The 5,903-nt window shown below is 36.7% G+C and overlaps 1 protein-coding gene across 1 annotated transcript in view; it reads left to right on the top strand.

Annotated features, from left to right (window-relative positions):
- Nucleotides 1–5,903, top strand: part of LOC106880767 (sarcoplasmic/endoplasmic reticulum calcium ATPase 1) — a 119,941-nt gene that overhangs the window by 91,060 nt on the left and 22,978 nt on the right. The gene's annotated exons all lie outside the window — the stretch shown is intronic.

Below are 5,903 nucleotides of genomic sequence, written 5' to 3'. Positions count from 1 at the left end.
TGTTCTTAAAAAAAAATTTTTTTTTTTCACCTGTGTGTTTTCTTTATATATATTTATATAACAATAACATTTTAAAAGAAAGATTTCAAAAAAAGAAAAAACATTCTTTACGTCCTTGTCATTTTCTTTTCCCTAACACACTTGTGCACACACACACATACATACATACACACATTTCCTCTGTCCTCTCTCTCTCTCTCCTTTCTTCTTTATAGGTATTCCCCCCTTCCCTCCCAATCCTGCCCCCATCCAGTTTGAAATGGCAGCCAACTGCCAGCTTCTCTTGTTTTTCTCTTGCTGCTATTACTATTATTACAACTACTACTACCACCACCACCACCAACAACAACACTGCTACTACTACTACTACTACTGCTATTTCTACGGTTTTTGTTGCTATTACTACTACTACTACTACTATTACTACCAACATCATCGCAATTCTGTTACTATTATTACTACTACTACTACTGCTATTACCAAAACCACAACCAACATCATTGCAACACTACATTTATTTAAACTGAACATTATTTGAGAGACTGTGTGTGTAAGGTGGGAGGGCTCCAGTGTGTTCTCCTTCTAAAATTTAACACCTTAACGACATACCCTCATTTCATCTGACCACCTTTCTCATGCACACGCATAAACCTTAAGTGTAAATCTTAAGTCCATATGTATGTATGTCTGCATGTAGGTGGGCGTGTGGTTGTGTGTATGTCTACAAAGCGATTACACACATCTACATCACGAAGATATGTTTGTACTGTGTGTGAATACGAATGGGTTAGTGTTTACCATACATCCACCCACTCTCACACATACACAATGTATTCTCTGTTAACTTTTGCCCATTCACTGGTATACCAACAACCCAGCTCTCTGATTTTTAGGTTTTTATGCTAGTTCTCCGCTTTTTCAGCTTCTTTCACTCTGTTTCTAAAAGTGTCCACTTACCATTTATCCCAGATCAGTCCTGTTCCCGTAGACTTGTGATGACAGAGACGTTCCAACCATGACCTTCCCAATAAGCTAGATTGGGGAGGTGTAAAAGTAAGCAGGTTTGGTAGATATGTAGTGCAGAGGCACCAGAGATATACACAAGTTATTAAGAGCTCAGATTACTGCCTTGTCTTGTTTGCTCCAGACTAACATTGAGTCTGGATCTTCTGGAAGAGGCAGGTGGCGACGAGCTATTTTTTTACTCAAGATATGTCGAGCATAGATCTTGAGTTGATAGGAGTCGATAGTCTGTATTTGCTCCAGGCAAACATTGAGCATGTATTTTGTTGAGGAAGCAGGGGCCAATGAGCTAGGAACCCCTGCCACTTTTGTCAGGTCTGAGTGTGTGTAAAATAACTATCTGTCATTTTCACCTAACATTTCACACCATTACATGTCTAAGTATATCGACATTTCTGTATTTATTGATTTGCAGGCTGCCCAATTGCTCTTAGTCTGGGCTATTTTCATTAGCGAGTAGTTTCTTTCATTGCTGGTGAAACCAGATTCAAAGACAATCCAAATTGGTGACCTTCACTACTATTGTACATACAGTGTAGACTCTTCATCCATTCAAAACATAATAGTCATAGTACATTTTAAAACTAATGGTACTGCAGGAGTGTGTGTACACACATGTGAGTGTACTTTCGCTTCATTGCAGCATTTGTTGTGAAGCCAACACAACAATCACAGTTGTGCTTTTGAGCCTTTCTTGGGCCATTATGTTGTGTTGTTGAGCTCCCAAAACGTGACAAACTATACACACACACACACACCTAACGCTACATGCCCCATTCCTCATGGAAAATCTGACAACCATCATCACTTACAGCTCAAAGTTGAACAGTCAACAGATGTAGTTAGAAGACTCCTAACAACTATTAAAATGTTTACCAAAGCCATCATTCCTTTCCACATGGCTGTGGTAAAAAAAAAAAAATTGCTTTCATTCTCTCTTTGGTAATTTCTATTCCTAAAGAAATATCCTCCCTCCTGCCCCTTTACTTTTTTGTTATTGTACCTTTGTACCTGGTATCCTGATGAGGTCTCTGTTAATGAAATCATACTGGGGGGGCGTTGGGGTTTGTTGTTGTTTATTTTCCCTACTTAATTACTCACACTGTGTGCGTACTTCAGAGGTGGTAGGCTTGAAACTTTCCAGATCCCAGGCAAAGATTAAAAAAAAACAAAAAAAAACAAGCAATTTCACTACCCAAATTGAGTTGTGCTATAAATCTTCACCACAGTTTTCACCTAAGTGTGTGTACGATTGTATTTAGTATTTCTCTAGGATAATGCACTCTGCATTGATTTAAAAGTTGTGTGTGTTTATGGCCATGTGTTTCTGATTTGGGTTGATGTATGATGTATATTTCCTGGATCACCCTACTTTTTAACGGATGTGTTTCTTCCATTTTTTTTTTTTGTTTTCCTTTTTTAAGATTGATAGATAGCTTGTTAACGAGGTATCAGGCATTGTTTGTTGCTCATAGTCCAGTTTTGACACGGTCCAGAGTTAATCGTGATCAGACATATTGGCTGTCATGCTCTTAAAATGGTTCATTGAGGTTTTTACCCTATATATATATATTACTTTTTAGGACATTTTATCATTCATGCATTCCAATTGTATATGCACACACAAATATGAAATATGTGCATATACACACACACACACACACACACACCTCAATAATAGACACCATTTTGAAAGATTTATTTTCAGAAACAAAATGTCATTTGATGCATTTAAATATTTCTTCTAGTATTTAGCAAACATGCTGTGTGCGGTCTTTAATGATTGAACACATTTGGACACTGTAATAATGAGTAGCGTATGCACAGATGAAAGGGTACTTTAGAGGGTACCCATTTATTTTATATGTGTATGTATACACACACATATGTATATATATATGTATGTATATACATACCTTGACGTGGTGTCTGTGTGAAGATATATATATATATATATATATACACATATACATATTGGTTTTAGAAGCCTCATATACATTCGACACTTCTAAAATAAGAAAATTTACATATGTGATTGTTGCATACACACACACACACACACACACACACACACACACACACACACACACACAATTGTCATAATTTAGCCATGATGATGATGTGGCAGAAACAATTGAGTGCCAGGAAATAATGTCACTTGGTGATTAGCCATGACTTCTGTGGTCAAGTTTGTCTGTCATCCTTCTGGAGGATCAATTGATTGAGTATACCTATCAAATACTGTGGGTGGGTTCACTCAACTACACCCTCCCCAATTTCTGGCTTTCTTCCATTGTTCGAAATAGTTAGTGTTACTGTTCCTGTGCCCCAGTATGGCCACAGCCAAAGGCTGAAGTCAGCAAATGAATAGTAGCTGGTGGACAACTGCTTTGAGAAAGGCATCAATGATACAACGTCCCCTATTTCTTCCCATAGCATGTAACTCTTGTACTTCATGTCATTATTATTATTATTATTATTATTATTATTATTATTATTAATGTCATAGAACAAGAGATAAACTCTCTGACAGTGTTGTCATTGTGAACCAGTTTGAATTGCATAGTTTATTCCTCCCCTGGTTTCCATCTCGTGTTCCTTCTGTCCTCTCTCCTTCAAAAAAAAAAAAAAAAAAAAAGCATGAGGGCCTCCTGTGCGTAATAAAAATTAAAAACGAAAAAAAAAAAGTATAAAATAGACCCTTAACCATTGGCAGAGAAACAGTGGGATGTTAGACCTAACCCAAAATGGTTAGTCCCTAACGATAGAATATTGGTCTAAGTGTTTTAGTGTTGTTGTGTTCAAACCCCACCAAGGGTTCAACTTTTGTTTCTGGAGTGGGTTTTCAAGAAAATAAGCTCCACCCTTCTCATACAAAATTAAGGCCTTGTGCCAAAGGGTGAGGTGGATGATGGAATCAGTAGAGGACTACACAAAAAAAATGCATTGTGATATTTTAGTCAGTTATAAGGGGTTCGAAGTTCATAATCTCATTGGGTTTCACTTTGTCCTTCATCCTTTTACAGGGGTCAATGAAATAAGTAGCAGCCTGGTTTTAAGTTGGGGGTCAATTCAATCAACTTCCCCACACTTCGTATGTTATACCTTAACATGAAGTACAATGGTTGACTTCATGGGTTACCTGTTGGGTATCTTACCATTGCTGCGAGGTCATGGGTTCAAACCATACCCAATATCAATGATGACCTTTTGAGGGGTTTTTTGTTTTGTTTTTTTAAAATTAAAATTCTTGTCTAGCTACTCAAGGCATCTATTATTTAAATAAAAGAAAGGCAGTGGGTTGGCACAGTTGGTAGAGCACTGGGGGAAAATACGCCTTGCAACATTTAGTTATGTCATTTTAGGTTCAAATCGCATCAGTCAGATCGACTTTGTCTTGGACTTTAATTATTCTTCTGAGGTCAACGTAATTGTCCCTTTCCCTGTCTCTCTCCCCACCCCAACCCTTCTGAATAGAAATTTTTCTCATTGATTCTCCTCTGCTACTACTATTACTGCAACTATGGAACTGCAAATGGTTTTGAAAAAACTCTTTGTACAAAGTTCTTGTCCCCCAGCATTATTGGCATCACAGCTCCACCTTCTACCCAACTGTACCATAGGCTGCTTTTCCACCATTGGTCAATCAGCACTATCACCTGCTTTTTTTCCTTCCTTCTTGCTACTTCTCTTCTTATCCTCCCTTTTATCTCTCTCTATTATTATTATTATTATTATTATTATTATTATTATTATCATCAGTAAGGCAATCGTTAGCACATCAGGCTAAATGCTTAGCAGCATTTCTTCCATCTTAACATTCTGAGTTCAAATTCTACCAAGGTTGGTTTTTGCCTTTTCATCCTTTTGGGGTCAATAAAATAAGTACGAGTTGGACCCTGGGGTCAGTGTAATCAACACATCCCCTACAATGGCTGCCCTTGCAGCAAAATTTGAAACCATTATTATTATTATTATTATCATTAGAAAGGCAGTGAGCTAACAGAATTGTTAGATCAAGGAGAAAATCTATTGTATTTCTTCTGGCTCTTCATGTTCTGAGTTCAAATCCTGCCAAGGACTCTTATTAATTTCTCCTCCCTTAACTAACTGACAAGTCATAGAACAGAGTACAGGCATTATGTACTCTTCCTTTGATGGCTGAAATCTAGAATGATTCTTTGGACTCCTTTTAAGGAATTTATAAATTAGTTATTAACAACTGGAAAATATGTAGAGCAACCAGGTAATCAGCTGTTGTTTAATTGAGGCCGATGAGTGAATTTCTAGATTTTTTTACTCAATGATTTGTTAGGGATTATTGAAAAAATTCCGAATATTCAGTGAATCCCCAAATCAGCCTAATCAACAGAATATCAGAGGTAAAGGATAAGAATATTCACAGCAGCTCTGCATATTTTTAAATCAGCTTATTTATTCTAGCTTGCTTGATACCTCAGCATCAAATTCCAAACAACCCCGCTTTCTCTCACCCTCTCCCCATCCCATCCCGCCTTCATTTCTTATCCAATTTTTGAGCTTTTACGTTAGGTTATATATATCTACAATGGTGTCATTCCAATTTTAACTGTCATTTCGGATTATTATTATTATTAGTTTTCCTTTCTTTCACTTTAATCTGTTATTTTTTTTAATTATCGTTAAATATGGGAACAATAAATTGCATAACACACACACACACACATATATGTAGCTTAGCATGTGTTTACTACAAATAAACTGAAATATAAAAAAAAAAACACACTAAATTTTAAAATAAAAAATATATGAAGTGGTTTTAATGAAGCCCCTTGCTTCAGAACACAATGTACCACCCAGCCTGAGAATCAAACCCATGATCCAATGATCAGGAATCCAAC

Source organism: Octopus bimaculoides, chromosome 25 (genome assembly GCF_001194135.2).
Source record: "Octopus bimaculoides isolate UCB-OBI-ISO-001 chromosome 25, ASM119413v2, whole genome shotgun sequence".
NCBI classification, from domain to species: domain Eukaryota; kingdom Metazoa; phylum Mollusca; class Cephalopoda; order Octopoda; family Octopodidae; genus Octopus; species Octopus bimaculoides.
The sequence above is the reverse complement of the archived record's forward strand: the minus strand, read 5'-3'. Positions and strand labels throughout refer to the sequence as shown.